The following is a 25,891-nucleotide window of genomic DNA, read 5'->3' as shown; positions in this document are numbered from 1 at the left end:
TGTACCGATCACCTTAAATCTGTGCCCTTTTGTTATTGACCCTTCAGCCATTAGAAAATGTTTATCTTTATTTACTATCTAATCCCTTCGTGATTTTAAACACCTCCATCAAATCTCCTCTTAGCCTTCTCTGCTCCAAGGAGAACAATCCCAGCTTTGCCAGTCTAGCCAAAGTATTTTCTAAATGGTGAGAAGCGAGGAACTGTGGAGGAGCAGAGAGATTTAGGAGTCCAAGTTCAGAAATCACTAAAAGTGAGCGGAGTGGTACAAAAAATAATTACAACGACTAAAGGCTAAAAGTGCACATTCAGCAGAATGATAAATAGAAACATAGAAACATAGAAAATAGGTGCAGGAGTAGGCCATTCAGCCCTTTGAGCCTGCACCACCATTCAATAAGATCATCGCTGATCATTCACCTCAGTAACCCTTTCCTGCTTTCTCTCCATACCCCTTGATCCCTTTAGCCGTCAGGGCCATATCTAACTCCTTCTTGAATATATCTAATGAACTGGCATCAACAACTCTCTGCGGTAGAGAATTCCACAGGTTAACAATTCTCTGAGTGAAGAAGTTTCTCCTCATCTCAGTCTTAAATGGCTTACCCCTTATCCTTAGACTGTGACCCCTGGTTCTGGACTTCCCCAACATCGGGAACATTCTTCCTGCATCCAACCTGTCCAGTCCCGTCAATATTTTCTATATTTCTATGAGATCCCCTCTCATTCTTCTAAACTCCAGTGAATACAGGCCCAGTCGATCCAGTCTCTCCTCATATGTCAGTCCTGCCATCCCGGGAATCAGTCTGGTGAACCTTCACTGCAGTCCCTCAATAGCAAGAATGTCCTTCCTCAGATTAGGAGACCAAAACTGAACACAATATTCCAGGTGAGGCCTCACCAAGGCCCTGTACAACTGCATTAAGATCTCCCTGCTCCTATACTCAAATCCCCTAGCTATGAAGGCCAACATGCCATTTGCCTTCTTCACCACCTCAATACATTACCCCCAATACCATGTGCTTTAATTTTGCACACGAATCTCTTGTGTGGGACCTTGTCAAAAGCCTTTTGAAAGTCCAAATACACCACATCCACTGGTTCTCCCTTGTCCACTCTACTAGTTACATCCTCAAAAAATTATAGAGATTTGTCGAGCATGATTTCCCTTTCATAAATCCATGCTGACTTGGACCGATCTGTCACTGCTATTTCATCTTTAATAATTGATTCCAACATTTTCCCCACTACTGATATCAGGCTAACCAGTCTATAATTCCCCGTTTTCTCTCTCCCTCCTTTTTTAAAAAGTGGGGTTACATTAGCTAGCCTCCAGTCCATAGGAACTGATCCAGAGTCAATAGACTGTTGGAAAATAATCACCAATGCATCCACTATTTCTCAGGCCACTTCCTTAAGTACTCTGGGATGCAGATTATCAGGCCCTGGGGATTTATCGGCCTTCAATCCCATCAATTTCCCTAATACAATCTCCTGATTAATAAGGATTTCCTTCAGATCCTCCTTCTCGCTTGATCCTCGGTCCTCTAGTATTTCCGGAAGGTTATTTGTGTCTTCCTTCATGAAGACAGAACCAACGTATTTATTTATTTGGTCTGCCATTTCTTTGTTCCCCATTATAAGTTCACCTGATTCTGACTGCAAGGGACCTACGTTTGTCTACACTAACCTTTTTCTCTTCACATATCTATAGAAGCTTTTGCAGTCAGTTTTTATGTTCCCAGCAAGCTTCCTCTCATACTCTATTTTCCCCCTCCTAATTAAACCCTTTGTCCTTCTCTGCTGTATTACAAAATTCTCCCAGTCCTCAGGTTTGCTGCTTTTTCTGGCCAATTTGTATGCCTCTTCCTTGGATTTAACACTATCCCTAATTTCCCTTGTTCGCCACGGTTGAGCCACCTTCCCCGTTTTATTTTTACTCCAGACAGGGATGTACAATTGTTGAAGTTCATCCATGTAATCTTTAAATGTTTGCCATTGCCTATCCACTGTCAACCCTTTAAGTATCAGTCACCAGTCTATTCTAGCCAATTCATGCCTCATACCATCGAAGTTACCTTTCCTTCAGTTCAGGACCCTAGTTTCTGAATTAACTGTGTCACTCTCCATCTTAATAAAGAATTCTACCATATTATGGTCACCCTTCCCTAAGGGGCCTCACACAACAAGATTGCTAATTAGTCCTTTCTCATTACACATTACCCCATCGAGGGTGGCCAGCCCTCTAGTTGGTTCCTCGACATATTGGTCTAGAAAACCATCCATAATACACTCCAGGAAATCCTCCTCCACCGTATTGATACCAATTTGGTTAGCCCAATCTATATGTAGAGTAAAGTCACCCATGATAACTGCTGTACCTTGATACCAATGCTATAACGGTTAAATTATGAGGCCAGGTTGCACTGACAAGGCTTGTATATCCTTGAGTATAGAAGATTAAGGAGTGACTAATTGAGGTGTTTAAGATGATTAAATGAGCACATAGGGTAGACAGAGAGAAAGTATTCCCTCATAATCTTAAAATTAGAGCTAAACCATTCAGGGGTGCTGTCAGGAAGCACTTCTTCACACAAAGAATAGTGGAAAACTGGAACTCTCTCCCCCAAATAAAGGATGCATTAGTGAGAAACAATATTGGCTCAGAAGATCAAGATGTTAAATCAGTTTGGATGGAGATAAGGAACAATAAGGGGAAAAAGTCACTGCGTAGTCAATAGGCTCCCGAACAGTAGCTACACTGTTGGACGGAGTATAAATCAAGAAATAATGAAGGCTTGTAAAAAAAGAACGGCAATAATCATGGGCAATTTTAACCTTCATATTGATTTGTCAAAGCAAATTGGCCAGGGTAATTTCCTGGAACAGTACGTTGCGAAACCAACCAAGGAGCAGGCTATCTTAGATCTGGCACTATGTAATCTACATAAATTCCCTGGATTCTGGGGAGGTCCCAGCAGATTAGATAACCGCAAATGTAACAACCCTACTTAAAAAAGCAGCCAGACAGAAAGCAGGAAATTATAGACCAGTTCGCCTAACATCTGATGTTGGGAAAATGCTGGAATCCATTATTAAGGAAGCAGTAGCAGGACATTTGGAAAAGAATGATTCAATCAAGCAGAGTCAACATGGTTTTATGAAAGGGAAATCATGTCTGACAAATTTGCTGGAGTTCTTTGAGGATGTAACAAGTAGAGTGGATAAGGGGGAACCAGTGGATGTGTTGTGTTTGGATTTCCCGAAGGCATTCGAAAAGGTGCCACCTAAAAGGTTACTGCACAAGATAAAAGTTCATGGGGTTGGGGCATGGATAGAGGATTGACTAACTAACAGTAAACAGAGAGTCGGGGTAAATGCGTCATTTTCCGGTTGGCAAACAGTAACTAGTGGAGTGCCACAGGGATTGGTGCATGGGCCTCAACTATTTACAACCTATATTAATGACTTGAATGAAGGGACTGAGTGTGATGTAGCCAAGTTTGCTGATGATACAAAGATGGGTGGGAAAGCAAATTATGAGGAGGACACAAGAAATCTGCAAAGGGATATTGACAGGTTAAGTGAGTGGGCAAAAATTTGGCAGATGGAGTATAATATGGGAAAATGTGAGGTTGTCCACTTTGGCAGAAAAAATAGAAAAGCAAATTATAATTTAAATGGAGAAAGATTGCAAAGTACTGCAGTAAAGAAGGACCTGGGGTCCTTGTGCATGAAACACAAAAAGTTAATAAAGCAGAGAAGTCCTGGTACAACTGTTCAGGGTAGTGGTGTGGCCACACCTAGGGTACTGCATACAGTTTTGGTCTCCATATTTAAGGAAGGATATACTTGCATTGGAGGCTGTTCAGAGAAGGTTCACTAGGTTGATTCCGGTGATGAGGGGGTTGACTTATGAAGATAGGTTGAGTAGGTTGGGCCTATATTCATTGGCGTTCAGAAGAATGTGAGGTGATCGTATCGAAACATATGAGATAATGAGGGGGCTCAATAAGGTGGATGCAGAGAGGATATTTCCACTCATAGGGGAAACTAAAACTAGGGGCGTAGTTTCAGAATAAGGGGCCGCCCATTTAAAACTGAGGTGAGGAGGAATTTCTTCTCTCAGAGGGTTGTAAATCTGTGGAATTCTCTGCCCAGAGGCGGAGATAGACAGATCTTTAAGCGATAACGGTATAAAGGTTTATGGGCAGTGGGCAGAGAAGTGGAGCTGAGCCCATGATCGGATTAGCCATGATATTCTTGAATGGCAGAGCAGGCTCGAGGGGTCAATGGCCTACTCTGGCTCCTATTTCTTATGTTTTTATGTAAAAAGCTGTTGAGGCAGGGTTTCAATTTCAAATTTCTAAACTGAGATTGATAGACTTTTGTTAGTCAAGGGTCTGAAGGTTTACAGAACCAAGGCACGCAGATGAATTTAAGATACAGATCAGCCATAATCTAATTGAATGGTGGAAGAGGCTCAAGAGATGAATGGCCTACTCCTGTTCCAACATTACACCATCACCTCAGCCCAAATTTGGCTTTGGACTGTGTTTAATGACCGCTGTTTAGGTTGCTTAGTGCCTGCATCACTGGATGGAGCCTGTGGGGTGCAAGCTCTGCCCATTTGTATCTGAATTTTGCACCCAGGTTGTACAATCAGCATAGGATCCTGTTTTGCATTTTTAAGTAGGTTTAGACCTGTTTCAGGTCGGTGGGCCCCTCGCCCCTTTCCAGGGTGAATATTGGCCTGGATTTTGCGGTCAATGGAGTAATTAAGTATTACGCTGCCAGCAACCGAACGGATTGCATATTTACCTGATGAGGACCCTCCTTCAAGAAGTTGCTGACAGACACTGCATAGTAGAGGACAGCGTTGTGGCCCACAGATCCCAGGGGTGCACCATGTGCGGAAGCGTACCGAGGATCACGTGTGCTGGTGATGCCATCAGGAAACAGAAGGTTGCTAATTTGGCTCAACCAGTAAAGTATCAACCAGGAAAAGAAATGTACCTAGCAGACACCCTCTTGAGCGCATACCTCAAAATCGTGGAGAGATCACCAACTGAAATTGCAGTGGAATACATCCACATGGTGGACCTTCTTCCACTCTCCAAACAAGGACTGACTGACATACAACGCACCACTGCAAGCGACTCCACACTACAACTGGTCATACAACAAATCACAACGGGATGGCCAGAAATGACACATGAATGCCCGCCTGAAACACATGCATACATCAAAGTTCATGGCGAACTCACAACACAGGCTGGCATAGTCTTCAAAGGTTATCGCTGTGTCATCCCAAAAAACCCTGAGATCCGACATTCGTCAGCGACTTCATTCTGCTCACACTGGCGACGAGAGCACTCTTCGACCTGCCAGAGAATCCGTTTACTGGCCAGGACTGAACAGTGACATAAAACACTATGTTTCAAAGTGTGAAACATGTGACACCTATCGATCGAGCCAACTAAAAGAGCCATTGATAAGTCATAATCTCCCTCAGAGGCTGTGGGAAAAGATTGGTTGTGACATATCCACACTCGATGGCCAAGACTACTTATGCACAATGGACTACTACTCGGACTATTTCGAGATAGACAATCTGCACGGAAAGAAAGATGCCACTGTCATCATCAAATACCTCAAGTAACACTTCTCCAACCACGGTATTCCAGACATGATTCAATCCGACAATGGACCTCCTTTCAACTGACAACAGTTCACAAACTTTGCCACAAAATATGGTTTCGATCACACAAGCTCACCAGAATATCCATAAAGCAACGGAAAGATTGAGCACGCCATTAAGCTCGCAAAGCGTTTAATCAAGAAGTTAAAGAAAGACTGTGGTGACTTCTACATGCACTTTCTCATCTGGCCGAACACACCACCTGAAGGCCTTGATAGTTCACCAGCGTAACGCTTACTCAGTCACCGCACAAAGGCAAACATCCCAATCGCAAATGAACCACTCAAACCAAGAATCATACACGATGTCATCATCAACAAAGAAAAGAACCATGCCCAACAAGCACACTACTACAACAGAGGTGTTACAGCACTTCCTACACTGCAGGAAGGAGAAACAGTGAGACTCAAACAAACACAAGACAGCAAAGTGTGGCAAAAAGCTCAGGTTCAGAAACAAGTCGGCATTCAGTCATATCAGGTCATTACAGAAGATGGCCATGAGTAACACAGAAATAGGAAATATCTGAGAAAGAGCGCTGCGACATACATCGAAACTCCAGAGATCTCAACGACACCCTCGCACGATCCGCTGCCAACACAGCGAACTAACACATGGAACAGCACTTCAATGACAACCCGCAGAAACAGGGATATATCGCTTTACAGACAATGAAGTACTGTTTGGAGTGTAGTCGCTGTTGTAATGCAGGAAATGCGGCAGCCATAATGTGGACAGCAAGCTCCCACAGACAGCAAAGTGATGACCAGGTCGTCTGTTTTTGATACGTTGAGTGAGAGATAAATGTTGGCCCCGGGACACCGTGGATAACACCACTGCTGTTCTTCAAAATAGTGCCGTGGATCCTTTACGTCCACCTGAGAGAGCAGACGGGGCCTCGGTTTAACGTCTCATCCAAAACACGGCACTTCCAACAGTGCAGCTTTCCTCAGTACTGCCCCTCCGACAGTGTGGCGCTCCCTCAGTACTGCCCCTCTGACAGTGCGGCGCTCCCTCAGTACTGCCCCTCCAACAGTGCACTTCCCTCAGTACTGCCCCTCCGACAGTGCGGCCCTCCATTGTACTGCCCCTCCGACAGTGCAGCTTTCCTCAGTACTGCCCCTCCGACAGTGCAGCTTTCCTCAGTACTGCCCCTCCGACAGTGCGGCGCTCCCTCAGTACTGCCCCTCCGACAGTGCGGCTTCCCTCAGTACTGCCCCTCCGACAGTGCGGCGCTCCCTCAGTACTGCCCCTCCGACAGTGCGGCGCTCCCTCAGTACTGCCCCTCCGACAGTGCGGCGCTCCCTCAGTACTGCCCCTCCGACAGTGCGGCGCTCCCTCAGTACTGCCCCTCCGACAGTGCGGCGCTCCCTCAGTACTGCCCCTCCGACATTGCGGCACTCCCTCAGTACTGCCCCTCCGACAGTGCGGCGCTCCCTCAGTACTGCCCCTCCGACAGTGCGGCACTCCCTCAGTACTGCCCCTCCGACATTGCGGCACTCCCTCAGTACTGCCCCTCCGACAGTGCGGCGCTCCCTCAGTACTGCCCCTCCGACAGTGCGGCTTCCCTCAGTACTGCCCCTCTGACAGTGCGGCGCTCCCTCAGTACTGCCCCTCCGACAGAGCAGCTTTCCTCAGTACTGCCCCTCCGACAGTGCGGCTCTCCCTCAATACTGCCCCTACGAAGGTGCAACCCCTCCCTCAGTACTGCCCCTCCGATAGTGCGGCACTCCCTCAATACTGCCCCTCTGACAGTGCAACGCTCCCTCAGTGTTGCCCCTCTAACAGTGCGGTGCTCCCTCAGTACTGCCCCTCCAACAGTGCGGCACTCCCTCAGTACTGCCCCTCTAACAGTGCGGCTTCCTTCAGTACTGCCCCTCCGACGGTGCGGCACTCCCTCAATACTGCCCCTCCGATAGTGCGGCACTCCCTCAATACTGCCCCTCTGACAGTGCAATGCTCCCTCAGTGTTGCCCCTCTAACAGTGCGGCACTCCCTCAGTACTGCCCCTCCAACAGTGCGGCACTCCCTCAGTACTGCCCCTCTAACAGTGCGGCTTCCTTCAGTACTGCCCCTCCGATAGTGCGGCACTCCCTCAGTACTACCCCTCTAACAGTGCGGCACTCCCTCAGTATTGCCCCTCTAACAGTGCGGCACTCCCTCAGTACTACCCCTCTAACAGTGCGGCACTCCCTCAGTACTGCCCCTCTAACAGTGCGGCTTCCTTCAGTACTGCCCCTCCGATAGTGCGGCACTCCCTCAGTACTACCCCTCTAACAGTGCGGCACTCCCTCAGTACTGCCCCTCTAACAGTGCGGCACTCCCTCAGTATTGCCCCTCTAACAGTGCGGCACTCCCTCAGTACTGCCCCTCCAACAGTGCGGCACTCCCTCAGTACTACCCCTCTAACAGTGCGGCACTCCCTCAGTACTGCCCCTCCGACGGTGCGGCGCTCCCTCAGTACTGCCCCTCTAACAGTGCGGCTTCCTTCAGCACTGCCCCTCCGACGGTGCGGTGCTCCCTCAGTACTACCCCTCCGTCATAAACATAAGAACATAAGAAATAGGAGCAGGAGTAGGCCATACGGCTTCTCAAGCCTGCTCCACCATTTAATACGATCATGGCCGATCCGATCATGGACTCAGGTCCACTTTCCTGCCCGCTCCCTATAACCTGTTAATCCCTTATCGGGTAAGAAGCTGTCTATCTCTGTCTTAAATTTATTCAATGTCCCAGCTTCCACAGCTGTCTAAGGCATCGAATTCCACAGATTTAAAACCCTCTGAGAGAAGAAATTCCTCCACATCTCAGTTTTAAATGGGCGGCTCATTATTCTAAGATTACGCCCCCTAGTTCAAGTCTCCCCTATCAGTGGAAACATCCTCTCTGCATCCACCTTGTCAAGCCCCCTCATAATCTTATACGTTTCGATAAGATCACCTCTCATTCTTCTGAATTCCAGTGAGTAGAGGCCCAACCTACTCAACCTTTCCTCATAAGTCAACCTCCTCATCCAATCTAGTGAAACTTCTCTGAATGCCTCCAAAGCAAGTATATCCTTTCATAAATATTCCACGCAGTATTCCAGGTGTGGCCTCACCAATATCCTGTATAACTGCAGCAAGACTTCCCTGCTTTTATACTCCATCCCCTTTGTAATAAATGCCAAGATTCCATTGGCCTTCCTGATCACTTGCTGTACCTGCATACTATCCTTTGGTGTTTTATGCACAAGTACCCCCGGGTCCCGCTGTACTGCGGCACTTTACAATTTTTCTCCATTTAAATAATAACTTGCTCTTTGATTTTTTTCTGCCAAAGTGCATGACCTCACACTTCCCAACATTATACTCCATCTGCCAAATTTTTGCCCACTCACTTAGCCTGTCTATGTCCTTTTGCAGATTTTTTGTGTCCTCCTCACGTTGTTTTACCCCCCATCTTTGTATCGCCAGTAAACTTGGCTACATTACACTCGGTCCCTTCTTCCAAGTCATTAATATAGATTGTAAATAGTTGGGGTCCCAGCACTGATCCCGGCGGCATCCCACTAGTTACTTACTGATTGCCAACCAGAGAATGAACCATTTATTCCGACTCTCTGTTTTCTGCCAATCCTATATCCATGCTAATATATTACCCCCAACCCCGTGAACTTTTATCTTGTGACAGTGCGGTGCTCGCTCAGTACTGCCCCTCCGAAAGTGCAGCGCTCCCTCAGTATGGCTCCTCCGACAGTGCGGTGCTCCCTCAGTACTGCCCCTCCGAAGGTGCAGCGCTCCCTCAGTACTACCCCTCCGACAGTGCGGCTTCCCTCAGTACTGCCCCTATAACAGTGCGGCGCTCCCTCAGTACTGCCCCTCTGAAGAGCAGGATCTGGAATCCAATCCTTTTGTCACCAAACCTTCATACACTGCATTTTGCAGGAAGTTTCACTGGATGGCGATCAACACTATGGAATAATGCTGATTTTACTCTTTTCAAATCCAGAGACAGTCGGACTAGTTGTAACATTCGCACCACTGTCCATGGCTGAACCTGGACCACCCTTGTCTGTAAAGTTCAATGTTGCAGCTCAGTGCCCTCAGTGTTTAATGTAGAATACAATGGAACTTTTCATCAGCACCAGACTCCGAAACATCCCTGGGGGCGATGGCCCCTCACAGTTTGAGCTGTCTCTCAGAAATCCCCTCCGTGTAATTCCACTCTGAGCAGCATGGTTTCCTGGACTGGCTGCTCCTGCACACTCTCCACTTCATCGCTTCGTCTGCCGTCCGGACATGCACCGACGTACCATCTGGAGGTGTCAGGGATCCCCAGTGGAGGGCTCGCTATGCGGGAGTCCTCCCCTTTTCCATTGGAGATTTGGCATGGAGGGTGTTGCACAGAGCCGTCCTGTGCAATAAATATTTGAGTAGATTCACAGATACCCAGGCCGCCTGCAATTTCTGCAGCCTGGAGAAGTCCGTGTTTCATGCATATGTGGAGTGTGAGAGGCTGCAGCCTCTATTCCACTGTTTGAAGGGGCTGCTCCTCAATTTGGTTGCACTTCAGTCCCATGCTCCTGATCTTTGGCCATTGGGTGCAGAGAGGAGCAGGCACATCGGAGGACCTCCTCGTTGGACTGCTCCTGTGCCTGGCCAAATTGGCCATCAACAGAACCAGGCAATGGGCGGTCGAGGGGGTCGTTCAGCCCAATTGCCAGCCTCTCTTCCGGTACTATGGTTGCACCCAGCTGTCCCTGGAGATGGAGTACTCGATATCCACCTGTAGGCTTGAGGCCTTCAGCGACCAGTGGACACGGAGGGACTGAAGTGCTTCATCACCCCCAGAACAGAATATGAATTTGATTTATTGTTTCATTTAAATGTTAAGTTTAAGTTACAGTTTATTGGATAAGAAGCAGGCACTTCCTATGTTTTACTTGACAAAGACTCCTGTCATTAATACCCATAATTAATATTAAAGAGGTAGATCATGTTACCCAGGTAATGGAACACACAGAGGCAATCAGAACTGTCTAGATACAAACAAGAAGGTTCTTTCATTCTCTGTGTCCGACCATATTTAGAAACACTGAGGAACAAACCCAATAACTTACAATCGAGACTCCAGGGACTTACCTCAGCTTCTATCCATTGCTTCTGCACATTTATGAACATGTAACAATAATCTTTATAAATCTGGTCTTTGGAACAATTTCCTCTCCCAAAGTTGGGGGTACGTTTTTCAAGGTCCTGATCCTGATCAGTCTCTGTCTCTGTCTCTGTCTCTGGGTACCCGTTCTCCAATGTTGCAACGTTGGCTGCAGTTAAAGGGAATTACATAAGAACATAAGAACAAAAGAATTAGGAGCAGGAGTAGGCCATTCGGCCCCACGAACGTGCTCCACCATTCAATGAGATCATGACTGATCTTCTACCGCAATCCACTTTTCTGCACTATCCTCATATCCTTTGATTCCCTTAATATCCAAAAATCTATCGATCTCTGTCTTGAATATACTCAAAGACTGAGCCTCCACAGCCCTCTGGAGTAGAGAATTCCAAAGATTCACCACCCTCTGAGTGAAGAAGTTCATCTCAGTCCTAAATGGTTGACTCCTTATCCTGATACTGTGACCCTGGTTCTAGACTCCCCAGTCAGAGGAAACATCCTCCCAGCATCTACCTGTCAAGCCCTGTAAGAATTTTGTATGTTTCAATGAGACCACCTCTCATTCTTCTAAACTCTAGAGAATATAGTCTACTCAATCTCTCCTCATAGGACAATCCTCCCAATCCAGGAATTAGTTTGGTGAACCTTCGTTGCACTCCCTCAATGGCAAATATATCCTTCCTTAGAGAATAAGACCAAAACAATACTCCAGGTACGGTCTCACCAGGGCCCTATATAATTTCAGGAATTAGATTAAAACAAGCTGCAATAATCACAACAGCCACCCCCAAACATTCATAGTCTATTTCTGATTCAAGGCGTCATAGAATCATAGAATGGTTCAGCACAGAAGGAGGCCATTCAGCCCATTGTGCCAGTGCTGTCTCTTTGAAAGTGCTATCCAATTAGTCCCATTCCCCCAGCGATTTCCCCACAGCCCTACAATTTTTTTCTTTTGAAATATTTATCCAATTCACTTTGAAAGGAATCATTGAATCTGCTTCCACCATCCTTTCAGGATGTGCATTCCAGATCACAACAACACACCGTGTGAAATAAAATTCTCCTCATTTCCCCTCTGGTTCTTTTTCCAATTAACTCCATTCTGTGCCCTCAGCTTACTGACCCTTCTGCCACTAGAAGCCTTATTTACTCTTATCAATCTTTGGGGATGATTTTCATCAGCACGTTCAGGCGTTAGCGGTCCCTCGAGGTGGGAAAAATGGGATCTTTGAGCTGAATCGCTGGCTGAGTCAACGTTTGGCACAAGACTAAATTCGATAGCCTCCAAAAATGGGGACAGGGATCACGATGCCTGACTAACCCGCGCCGGTTCAATGCAATGCAGATGGCACACCAACTTCGTGCTGCCTGCTCATTTACATGATTTCTGCGTGCAACCAGCGCTAACACATCGGTTGATTGGCTGCACACATCAGCAGGGGGCCCAAAATCATGAGAGGCGAGCATCAGTTAAAGCGGATTCTGAGCTGAGCAGGAGGGAGATGATATTTCCAGCCAATGTTCCCGTCAATCCGTGCGTCCATGCAGCGGTCTGAAGGTTCCGTGAAGGCTGCTCACCGACTTTAAAATGGAAAAAACTGCGCATGCACGGAAATTTGAATGAGCCTTGCACCCAAAAACATTAGAGGGGACATTGATTCTAGTATCAGTAGTAATCCAGGGAGTGTTGACAATTATACCCGGTCTAAAACAGGTGGTTGTACGGGGTCTGTTGAGATGGTCCCATAGATACCAAACATCTGAACACAGGAGGGATGACAAACAGGGAAAGTCAAGTAGTACATGACTACGACCATAAAGAAGTAAGTCAGGTTCCAACCCTTTCAGAATTGTTCCAACTTAGTGGCCAATTAACTAAATACGAGGGAATTGAAGGCCCAAATCAGTTATTAAATAAAGTTTGATTGCTACGGCAGGAACACGTCTTGACAGACATGGATGCTTATTGATGCTATGGGGCTACGGGGATCGTGCAGAAAAGTGGAGTTGTGGTAGAAGATCAGCCAAGGGGCCGAATGGCCTACTCCTGCTCCTAATTCTTATGTTCTTATGCTGCAGGCTGACTTACCTCCAGACGTGACAGTGCACGATAAGTTTGTGGTGTAAATAGCAGCTAATAAACCCCTGGGTTGGAAACTTGGGGCCGAAATTGCATCCCCCCACTGTTTGAGGCGGATAATTTGAATTAACTGATGATTTAGTGCCTGTAGAGCTGGGGCGGAGAATGGAGCGACATTCGGGACTTTATTATTTGGGAAGCCTCCTGGCGCTCTAAGGCACAGTTGGAGGCAGGAGCGGGGCGGAACAGAGTCAGGAGTGGGGCGGAAGGTGGACAGTGGCATTTAACGCCGCGCTGATCATGTCAGAGTGGTGCTAATGAAGTCGCGCGGATACATCGCAACATCCCTCCCCTTCACTTAAAGCAGGAGGGATGTTGCAAGGCCTGGTGAGTCCTGCATTGCACCCACTGGGTCGAGCGAGCGGCTGCCCACTGCGAAGTTGTTGGGGGCACTGACCAGCGCCGACTGCACTACCACTGGTTGCAAAAGAGGTCAATGCTGGGCTGTAATGGGCCAACCCCCGTTTCCAATGCACCTGGGCAGAAAGGCTTACCACCCCATCTCCGTCTCTGAGAGGTGGTAACAGGCTTTAAAAAAAAGGGACAATTTTGGCCTCCTGATGTGTAACAAAAGGGTTAGGAGAAAGAGAAAGAAGTTAAAAAGCCCACATCCAAAGTTAAAGAAATAGGATTGCTGTGAAGAAGAAATGGGATAAGTGGCCTCAGCATGATTTGTTTTTATTTTAAAAAGGAAAACGTCTCTGAGAAGGTGCATGAATATTACTTGGGCTTGTGACCAGGGAATATCACGTAAATTTTGGGACTTAGAGTTCATAACCCATTACAGGGATCAATATTTCTAAGTTGCATGAAAGCGTGAATATAGTTGCTTGAGCAAGTTAATTTCAATTTAAGATTATGCACCCAGAATGGGGAAAAGCTTTGAATTAAATTTTAAATCAATGATGTGTGGTCTTAATTGAAATCAATTTGAGCGTTTACAAAGTGTTGTTACTGCAAGTCTGCTGATGACAGACAAAGATAGGCAGCAATGTAAGCAGTGTAGATGGAAGCATCAATTACAAAGTGATATTAATAGATTAAATGAAGGGGCAAAACCACGGCAAATGAATTTCAATGTAGGCAAGTGTGAGGTCATCCACTTTGGAACTAAAAAGATAGAACAGAGCAGTTTCTAAATAGTGAAAAGCTAGAAACAGTCGAGGTCCAAAGAGACTTGTGGATCCATGTACATAGACGGTTAAAATGTCATGGACTGGTACAGAAATAATCAGAAAGGTTAACAGAATGCTGGCCTTTATATCTATTAATTTACAGCACAGAAGGAGGCCATTCCAAGTGAGGGGAGTTCCCCGCTCGGGTGAGGGGAGTTACCTGCTCGGGTGAGGGGAGTTCCCCGCTCGGGTGAGGGGAGTTCCTTGCTCAGTTGAGGGGAGTTACCTGCTCGGGTGAGGGGATTTCCCCGCTCGGGTGAGGGGAGTTCCTTGCTCGGGTGAGGGGAGTTCCTTGCTCGGGTGAGGGGAGTTCCTTGCTCGGGTGAGGGGAGTTCCTTGCTCGGTTGAGGGGAGTTACCTGCTTGGGTGAGGGGAGTTACCCGCTCGGGTGAGGGGAGTTCCCCAGCTCGGGTGAGGGGAGATCCCCGCTCGGGGAAGGGGAGGTTCATGCTCGGCTGAGGGGAGTTCCCGCTCAGATGGTCTTTTGCACTGCATGCTGGGCTCTGCCATCATTGAGGATTGGGATGTTCATGGAGCCTCCTTCTCCTGTTGGTACTGAAGGAATGATCAGCCATGATCTTATTGAATGGTGGTGCAGGCTCGAAGGGCCGGATGGCCTACTCCTGCACCTATTTTCTATGTTTCTATGTTTCATTCAGCCCATCGTGTCTGTGGTGGCCGAAAAAGACTTATCCAGCGAATCCCGTTTTCCAGCTCTTGGTCCATAGCCCTGTAGTTTACGGCACTCCAAGTGCACATCCAAATACTTTTTAACTGTGATGAGGGCTTCTGCTCTACTATTCTTTCAGGCAGGGCGTTCCAGACCCCCACCACCCTCTGGGTGACAAAACTTCTCCTCAACTCTCCTCTAATCCTTCTACCAATTACTTTAAATCTATGCACCTTGGTTATTGACCTCACTGCTAGGGGAAATAGGTCCTTCCAATCCACTTTATCTGTGCCCCTCATAATTTTATACACCTCAAGTAGGTCTCCCCTCAGCCTCCTCTGCTCTAAAGAAAACAACCCCAGCCTATCCAATTTTTCCTCATAGCTAAAATTCTCTAGTTCAGGCAACAGCCTCATAAATCTCCTTTGTACCCTGTCAAGTACAATCACATCTTTCCTGTAATGTGGGGACCACAACTGCACACAGTACTCTAGCTGTGGCCTAACGTGTTTTATACAGTTCAAGCATAACCTCCCTGCTCTTATATGTCTTGGCTTAATAAAGGAAAGTATCCCTTATGCCTTCTTAAACAACTTATCTACCTGCACTCCAAGTCCCTCTGTTCCTCTATACCTCTCGGTATCCTCCCATTTATTGTGTATATACAGAGCAGTACACCTAGCCCTATATCAGGCTCACGTGTAGAGAACACCCCCTGAATCATGAGCAAGTGCCTGTCCAGGCAGTTTACTGTACCTCTCCTTGAAGGTAGCTAAAGTTCCTCTTCTTCTTAGGCAATCCCCAGAGTAAAGGATGACTTGCTCCCACACTAATATGAGTTCTAAGGTGACTGATGAGACCAATGCAGATCTACAGTCTTTGTCACAGGTGGGACAGGTGGTCGTTGAAGGAACGGGTCCTTCAGCACCTGCCACACAACTCCCTGTAGACTTTGGTAACTTGAAGCAACCATAGAAATCACCAAACACTTGTAGACGCATACTGACAGCCAGAAGAAATCAACTAGCTACTAACCTGTAAGTTGATCTTTCCAATGTGTAATTTAATCCATTACACTACTGCTTTCGGAGAACAGACAGGGCTCATCTTCCTGAGTTAGGAACGCTCACATTGCTGAGTCCAAATAGGAAGGGGTGAGGCCATGGAGAAATTTTAACATGAGATAACAGAAAAGGCTGATGAGGGCAATGTGGCTGATGTGATGTACATGGATTTCTAAAAGATGTTCGCCAAAGTGCCACATAATAGGCTTGCCAGCAAAGTTGTTGCACTGTATGCACCTGTGAGGATGCTCACAAGCTTGTGGAGCTGTTGATGTTCACAAGACTCATGTAGTTGTGAGCCTAGTGCATGAACTGGTAGTGTTCAGTTTGATTGTTAAACCTTTGCTAATAAACCAGCTAGTTCTTTACAGCAAATGCAAAGAAAGAAAGAAAGAAAGAAGGAAAGAAGGAAAGAAAGAAAAAAAAAGAAAGAAAAAAAGAAAAAGAAAAGAAAGAAAAAGAAAAGAAAAGAAAGAAAAGACTTGGTTTTATTTAATGCTTTTCGTGACTGCCGGACGTCAAAAAGCGTTTTATAGCCAATTAAGTACTTTTGGAGTGTAGTCACTATTGTAATAACAACAACAACTTGTCTTTATATAGAGCCTTTAACATAGTGAAACATCACAAGAGTATTTTGCAATAGAAATTTGAATCCCAGCCGCACAAGTAGAAATTAGCACAGATGACCAATAGCTCGGTCAAAGAGGTATGTTTTAAGGAGCGTCTTTTAGGAGGAAAGAGAGTTAGAGAGGCAGAGACGTTTAGGCAGGGAGTTCCAGAGCTTGGGGCCTAGGCAACAGAAGGCACGGCCACCAATGTAGGAACCATGGCAGCCAATTTACGCACAAGCAAGCTCTCACAAACAGTAAAGTGATAATGACAATATAATCTGTTTTTGTTATGTTGATTGAGGGATAAATATTGGTCAGGACACTGGGGATAATTCCCCTGCTCCTTCTTCAAAATAGTGCTGTGGGATCCTTTGCATCCACTTGAGAGAGCAGACAGGGCCTTGGTTTAAGATCTCATCCAAACGGCAGCTACAAAAATGGCGACGAAGATGGGATGTTCTTCATGAAGAAATGTTGGTGAAATGTCCTTTTATGAGAAGGCAACTGCAAGTGGTGTATGGTGAGAAGATATACCGGCAGTGTGGTTCCAGAATGATTGTATGGCAGTACCATTTTTATTGTGAGTATTGACAGTGTTGAACTGATAAAAAGAGCTGGTGGAAAGCCATTTAGAGTCATTGGAAAGCAATTCAAAATCACTGAGAGTGTTTAACGGCCATTAAGCTAAGAAGGCAACATGGATGTGGCAATTAATTACGTCATTAATTTGCACAGCAATTTTAGAGGATTCATAGACAGGGCTCTCCAAGATAGACTTGTATGTGGACTAACAGATGAACACATCCAGTCACAGGGCTGTAGTAACGTGGAAGTGTGTGAACCTAGTCGGGGGGAGAGTTGTGAAACCAAGAAGATTAGATATCATAGGTGCAATATAGAACTCCATCTTGTGAACTACTGCTCTACTCAGTGGACTACTTTGGTAATGCCAGCATTGCTGTTTATAACAATAAAAAAGGAATGGAGCCATCTTGTAGTCTAAGTGTGTTGTGATGTCATAGAGATGATATCACATTTGGTGACGTGAGATCGGATTTCTGGATGCCCTAGCTGAAATTTTAGTTGGTGGATGATTCCAGCCAAACAACAGAGAGACTAGAGAGGTCCTTTATGTTGCAGAAAAGCTAAAAATGCAAGGTAAATTACAGGCACACTTGACTGAACTGACTTTCGGAGCATATGTGGAGTGGTTAGAAATGTTTATCTCCATGAATAGTATCATTGAAGTCCCCGATGATGAAAACAGTAATCGGGTTGTTTTAGAAAGAAAACAGGCTACTTTCCCACCTGAAGGCGTCCCCGAGGTGTATGAAACCCTAAAAAATGTGTTTGTTCCCATCAAGCCAAAGGACACATCACTTATTGAGATTCTAAGCAACTTAGAACAGCACTACAGTCCTGAGCCCCTGGAAATTGCTAAAAATTATCATTTTGGAATATGAATTCAAATACCTGACATGAGTATCAGTGAGTACTTTTTGTTGCGTTAAAAAAACTATCCATCCACTGTCATTTCGGAAACTTTCAGGACCGAGCATTTGTTTGTCGGATGAAAAATGAAGCGATCACAAAAAATTTGTTGACAACTCCTAACTTGATTTTTGATTTAGTTTGTCAGACAGCTCTGTCAATGAATATGGCCGACCAATACTCCCAAGAACTTTGAGCCATTTCTAGTCATCAGACAACCGAGGTGAATTGCCTGCAGGCTAAAAGAAAAAGGCAGTTGGGTCCCAAGGCCTCAGCAACTGGCCAAGGTAACAATACATTGAATTCATGCTATCGGTGCCTGAGACAACACATTTCTCAAAGTTGTCCATATGTGAAGGCAGAGTGTTTCTTCTGCAGGAAAACTGGGCATCTCGCAAAAGCCTGCCAACTGAAGAGTAAACCAACTTTCAAGGCTATAAGTAGAAATCCCTAGAGACCACATAGCATAGAAGAAAAGCAACAGGACAAAGAGATAAACATCATCAGGAGCATGAGGGTATCTAACAAAGATTCAAAAGGTATCATCATTCAAGTAGATGTTGCAGGAACCAGGATACCCATGGAAATCACACTGGCGCATCTGTGAGCATAGTACCAGGATTGCTATATCTCAACAAGTTGAGTGATTTTCCATTGGAAAAGCCAAAGATAGAGCTGCGAGGCTACTCAGGAGAGAACATCCCTGTGGTAGGATGTATCACTGTACCGGAGAAATACAAGGTTCAATTTCAGAGCTTGCCTCTTTTAGTAGTGGCAGGAGACAAGTCTGCATTACTAGATTGAAATTGGTTGGGATCACTGAAATTGGATTGGAATGAAATTTTTCGTGTTGAAACGAGATTTGCATCGAAAGATAATGTCATCATGAAGTATCCAAAGGTGTTCTGTGAAACAAGCAGTCTTATCCACGGCTTCAAGGCGAGTGTCAGGGTACAGAAGGATGCTAGACCAGTTTACTGCAAGCCTCGTCCCGTACTCAAGGAGAAAGTTGAGCAAGAACTCAAAAGGCTAGAGACTGAGAACATTATCTCTAAGATAGAGCTATGTAATTGGGCTACACCCATTGCTGTTGTACCTAAGTCAGATGGTAAGGTAAGGTTGTGTGGTGATTAGAAAGTAAACGGAAACCAAGTTCTAGAGGGTAATCTCCCCAATATATTGCCAAATGTAGAAGATTTGTTCACAACGCTGACAGGTGGTCAGATCTTCTCAAAGTTGTATCTTACAAATGCCTACTTACAACTTGAACTAGATGAGGAGTCCAATTCATGCTTGACTATGCAAACTCATCGAGGCCTATATCAATTTAATAGGCTACCGTTTGGAGTGTTTTCCGTCCCGTCATATTCCAAAGGGCAATGAACCAGAAATTGCAAGGCATTGAAGGGGTAGTATGTTATTTAGATGACATAATCATTTCAGCACCAAACAGGCAAATCCATAATAACATATTGAATGAAGTGCCCAAACAGCTAGAGAAGCACAGAGTATGAGTGACTGCTCACATGTAAATTATTTCAAAAGTCAGTGGAGTACTTAGGGCACAGCGTAGACAAAGATGGTTTACATCCAACTAAGGGAAAGCTGGATGCAATTCGAAATGCACCCACTCCCAAGAATGTCACTGAACTTTGATCATATTTGGACCTTTGAACTATTATGGGAAATTCCTACCAAATTTGGCTACAGTGTTACATCCACTAAATGAGCTGTTGAAAAAACATGTCTGTAGAAATATGCAGGCTATGGCAACATAAAATGGAAAGACCCCCGAGAGTAAGGTTAAGGTGCCTTGAACATAAACTGAATTACCAATTGAAATTTGATTAGTCATGCTTCCTTAGCATCGTCAGTAACTAGAATATACTAATCATAAGGATACAGACAAAATGTAATCAATGGGACAGAATATACTAATCAGCAGGGTACAGACAAAATGTAATCAAGGAAATGGGACAGATTGTAACTAGGATAACCCAAACACCAGGGCACAGATATATGTGTAGTCAAAGAGATGGAACAGATTATAGCACAATATAAACCAGGGAGGGAAATCCCACAGAAGCAGTGAGAACCTAGGAGCAACACTCGAGAAGCAGGAACCTTAGGCCAGGGGCTCAAAGCAGGACACGAGAGAAGTTGGACCTTTAAGAAGGGGCTTGAAAACAGGACACCAGTGGCGGAGACTGATCAACTCTGTTAACGGGTAATACGAGCACAAGTAGTGAGGCTTATGTGCTATTTTATACATTGTTTGTACTTTATTTCTACTTTGGGAAATCGTTTGAACTTTAATTCTACTTTGGGAAGGATAAAGTTTGTTTAGCTGAAACATAACGTTCGTCGACGACTTTCTTTCAATATTCGAAGTCCCACCAAATTGTTGTGACTGTAGTGACTAAATACCTACTATGTAAACTGTCTACAAACCTACAGTGAGTTTTGGGCAACAAACTGACGGCCCAGATGGGACTGTGAATTTAAAGAATATTGAAAGAAAGAAAGTAGAAATTTGAACTGGTCAGGGACTAGGACTAAGGATAGTCAGCATTTGAACTGGTCAGGAACCAGGACTAATGATAGCAGCATTTGAACTGGTCAGGGACCAGGACTAAGGATAGTCAGCATTTGAACTGGTTAGGGACCAGGACTAATGATAGTCAGCATTTGAACTGGTTAGGGACCAGGACTAATGATAGCAGCATTTGAACTGGTCAGGGACCAGGACTAAGGATAGTCAGCATTTGAACTGGTTAGGGACCAGGACTAATGATAGTCAGCATTTGAACTGGTCAGGGACTAGGACTAAGGATAGTCAGCATTTGAACTGGTCAGGGACCAGGACTAATGATAGTCAGTATTTGAACTGGTCAGGGACCAGGACTAAGGATAGTCATCATTTGAACTGGCTAGGGACTAGGACTAAGGATAGTCAGCATTTGAACTGGTTAGGGACCAGGACTAATGATAGTCAGCATTTGAACTGGTCAGGGACCAGGACTAATGATAGCAGCATTTGAACTGGTCAGGGACCAGGACTAATGATAGTCAGTATTTGAACTGGTCAGGGACCAGGACTAAGGATAGTCATCATTTGAACTGGCTAGGGACTAGGACTAAGGATAGTCAGCATTTGAACTGGTTAGGGACCAGGACTAATGATAGTCAGCATTTGAACTGGTTAGGGACCAGGACTAATGATAGTCAGCATTTGAACTGGTTAGGGACCAGGACTAATGATAGTCAGCATTTGAACTGGTTAGGGACCAGGAGTAATGATAGTCTGCATTTGAACTGGTTAGGGACCAGGACTAATGATAGTCAGCATTTGAACTGGTTAGGGACCAGGATTAACAATAGTCTGCATTTGAACTGGTCAGGGACCAGGACTAAGGATAGTCAGCATTTGAACTGGTTAGGGACCAGGACTAAGGATAGTCAGCATTTGAACTGGTTAGGGACCAGGACTAATGATAGTCAGCATTTGAACTGGTTAGGGACCAGGACTAAGGATAGTCAGCATTTGAACTGGTTAGGGACCAGGACTAATGATAGTCAGCATTTGAACTGGTCAGGGACTAAGACTAAGGATAGTCAGCATTTGAACTGGTTAGGGACCAGGACTAGGGATAGTCAGTATGGTGACTAAAAGGATGTTCAAGGTGTAGAAGAATAATTATGGACAGGGTTAAGGGCAAGAAACCCACGATGGAGGATAGGATATCCTCGTATGCATTTGGGAAAGTAAACTTTTCTGAACACTGGGTGCTAGAAATGTTACACTCTGACTGTCCGTATGAGGTAGAGTGGATGGGCAGTAGCGTACATAAGAAATCGAAGGAAAAGGCGATTTGGTTAATATGTATGCAGAAACAAATTCAGATGCTCGTGAAGCAAGTTGAGCATTTAGAAAAAGAGAACCAGGAATCAGAAAGTAGGGCAGGAGAGAGAGAGGCCGTAGTGAACCAGCTGGCAGAAGTTTGGAGCATTGAAAGGCAGGAGAGAAAAGCGCAGGAAGAAACGGCTGGAAACATGATAGTGTACCTGCAATTTCAGGCCACCGAAAGTAGAAGGCAGTGTCAGGCTCAGTGTGAGGAAGGAAATAGGAACTCAGAGAGAGCTGACAAGGCTGAGGGTCAGTTAAAAGATATAAAGGTGGCAGATAGGGTATGTGAAGAGGCCGATCACAGGCCCTGTAATAAAAAAATCAGTAAATTGACCCTAGCATTATCCGGAGCCAGGGGTATGGCCTGCCTTATGACACCGGGGAAAGTTGGGGTAAACTGGGATGAAGAGAGAAAGGAGCCCGATGATGGGACCCAGTATAGTGAGGGTCGACCAGCTCCCGAAGCACCGGGACCGATCAATATCTGTGATGAGGACGAATCGGCAGCATTGAGCCGAGATATAGGGCCCATTAAGTCCACGGATAGTCCGCTGGATGTTAATAGACCCTGGGCGGATTTTTGGAGGGGTAACCTGGAGTTGGGGGATGTGAACTTGAAGCAGATCCTCAGTAGCTGCAAAAGCAGTTTTAAAAATCTGAAAGCTGACAGCAAGAGCTCTCAGGAAAAGGTTGAAACAAGGTGAGCAGAAGGACCCTGCAGGATCCAAAAGGAAGACCAAGGCATGGCACGGAAGCATTGTGTTTATAGTAGTAAACCGTTTGTTTAAGAGAAGGAAAAAAAATAGACAAGTATTTCTATGAATCTAAGAAAATAAAACATAGAATTTGCTACTATGAATGTTTGAAAAGTTATGAAATGTATTGTGTGTGATGTCTCAGTGTGAATGGTAAAGTTAAAAGCATGTGGATAGTTTTTAACTTGTCTTTAAGTGTGTGTGTCTGGATAGGTTTTTTTTCCAACAGGCACTGGTTAGTTTGAAATTGGTTTAAATTAATTTGAAGTTATTGAGGTTAATTAACCTGTGAAAACCAGATTTTTACAATGGCCATGGTGAATTTTTGGTTGGTTTAAATTGTGTGAAAAACCTCTAGTTCTGGACATGAGGCAATCACATATATTTGGCATTTTAAAATAAAAATGTTCCGACCAATTCCAGAATGTGTGACCAGTGGAGAAAAGGGAGGGATGCTATTATGCGTGGAGTACAGAAGGATTGCAATCAATGCTATTGGTATGCATGGTGTTACTTTACAGATTGTTGGTACCATTGTTATGTGTTTGTCGAACTTTTAAAATGCGAAAAAAGGAAGATAACTCTCTGCACCAGACTTCAGAAAGCAACACCTTTTTGCAGAGTTGAATGTAAATATTTTGAGCATTTTAAAATTTTAAGAAAATGTTAAGTTTGGAATTAGAGTGGATCTTTCCCTCAGTAACAGAAAGGGGATCAGGATTGATGAATTAACCCATTGGGCTGGCACGAAAGCCACAATGGAGTTTCTGTTTTTTCTTATAAGCAGGACTGCTGATGGTGCAAGATTACCAAGAGGGGTTGTTTAACATGGAAATGACTTCAAGGTGTTACCGAACTTGAACTTTTGCTGGAACAAAGGAGAAAAGCTCCAGTAATGTTCAAGAGTTTGAACTTCTTATCCTGCAATGATGGATCGCAAATGTCGCAGCATGGTACCAAAAATGGAACTTAAGACTTTGCTTTAAAAAAAGTGCTTGGAATTAATGATTTGGAGTAATGTGTTATCTTCCATGATACTCGGGTGGGAAGGTAAAGAACTTCCAGCCAAATGCAGTGCAGATACCCTTGTTTTGTTAAATCACAAAGACTGGACATAGCTTATTGTGAAATTAAAATCAACTAGCTAAATTGATATGGGTTGCTGCTCAAGGACTCAGGAAGGGAAATTTATCATAAATTTAAGGGGATAATTCAATCTTATTTTTTTGAAAAGGTCCAGTCTATGTGGTTCCATTTAAACTGTGTTTAAAAGGATGTTTTTTTGCTGGGGGGAGTCTGTTGTGTTCTTGCAGACTGGACTGCTCTCTGGAATGACAACATTTTAAGAAGATTCATTGAGAGCTTATTAGCAGTCCAACTGTAAGAAACATAATCAGTAACCCACAGAAAAGCTTAAAACCAATGTGCTCGTGTAAACACCAAGGGAAGATAGTGGTTCAGGTGATACAGACACCTACTACCCCCGAGCCGACTACTCCACTCACTGTTCAGACCACCACCCCGATCGATATGACCCCATTTCCAGTTTGGGACTGAACCAAACACAAGTCAGGTCCAAGGGGTTGTTATAAGACCAGCAAGAAAGTTTGTGTATGACAATGTACAGTACGAACTAGTACCCATTGTGCTTGATATGTTAAATATGAAATTGCCTGACTGGTGTCCGAAGGAGCAGAAACAGATCTATGCGAATTTGGTTAAGGTGTTGCTCAAGCAAGAGGTAAGAGATAGTCCCACCGAGGGAAAAATGAGAAGAAAGAGAGGATTAGTACATGATGTAGGCACCGTATATGGCACTGGTATGGCTACTATAAATACCCTGGCTATAACAAACTTGAACAATAAGATTAAAACTTTGACTAATCAGATCAAGGGAGCCCTGAAGGATTTGAACGACAATCAGCGAACCTCATCACAGGCAGGCAAGGAGGATGCCCAGACACAGGAAGGGATAGTGAGAGTTTTAGAAGGACATGCTCAAACCATCAATAAAATAATCCAGGTAACTCAGACACAGGACAACATAACCCAAAGCCAAACGTTATGTAGTGGTTACAGGGACTGGGTTTTGAATCAACTAAGAAAAAATTTTATGTTAGCTAACCAGGGGAAAGTACCAACCTGGATAAACAATACCTAACTGTTTAGACTAGTCAGAAGCAAGGATTATTATGATGGTCACATTAACAATTGTGAACTGAGGAAACTTAATAAAGCTTGGTTCAACAAGGACTGCAAGCGCCTTGGGTCTAGTTATAGGTATCCCAATTATAAAGAGCAAAGAAAGATGAATTTGGTGGAGGTCCAGAATACAGGAACAATACAGGGAGGAGTCTGGGTAAGGTATGACCATCTGTTGCCATATGCTGTAGAACAGAATGATACATTGATCGGCACCAGACTTAATGCGAACAAACAGAGCGAGTGATGATATGTCCACACAAAATCTATTCCACCAACACCACCAGGTGTGGGTTCAAAGGAAATCTGCCTGTAAATTGCACCATGAGGATTGAAGCAACTACCAAGTCAATCGTGAGAACCAGTTATCAAGGAAATGGGGCTTACTGCATCACCACGAATGAAAAAACTTACCATTACGGGAATAGAGTATGCCCCATAAAGGATTACACCTTTTGTCTATATCCCCAAAATACCGATGAGACTGGGGAATGAAGAAATCATCAACATGGAAAGGCCAGCCATGGAAATCAATGTGACCGACGAACTAAAGGGACATCTGAGAGACTACTTTGCCAAATATGATAATGATATTGCACTGGAAAAGGAACATTTGTTTAGGATCCACAGCCAGCTGGAATTGGTAGATCAAACCTATTTAAAGGTAGAACAAAATACCAAAGGAATAGGAAAGGACATTAAAAATATTCCAGTAGACACCTGGTGGGACGACATATGGAATTGGGGAAAGAACATCAACATCTATCCCTGGATCTAGAATATTCCCACACGTCACAGTGATCCTAATCGTGGTGCTGTTCGTATGCTTATGCCTCACATGGCGAAATATGATAAAACTAGAAAAAGGGTTGAAGCTGAGATTTGTCGAGGTTTATCAAGCTTTGCACAAATCAAGACAAGAGAAGTCCTATGACAACATTAAAGGGTGATCATGGTACTCTTCGATTTAACATGATCAAAGGGAGGAATGTAGAAATATGCAGGCTATGGCAACA

This window comes from Pristiophorus japonicus, chromosome 13 (genome assembly GCF_044704955.1).
Source record: "Pristiophorus japonicus isolate sPriJap1 chromosome 13, sPriJap1.hap1, whole genome shotgun sequence".
NCBI lineage: Eukaryota > Metazoa > Chordata > Chondrichthyes > Pristiophoridae > Pristiophorus > Pristiophorus japonicus.
The sequence above is the reverse complement of the archived record's forward strand: the minus strand, read 5'-3'. Positions refer to the sequence as shown.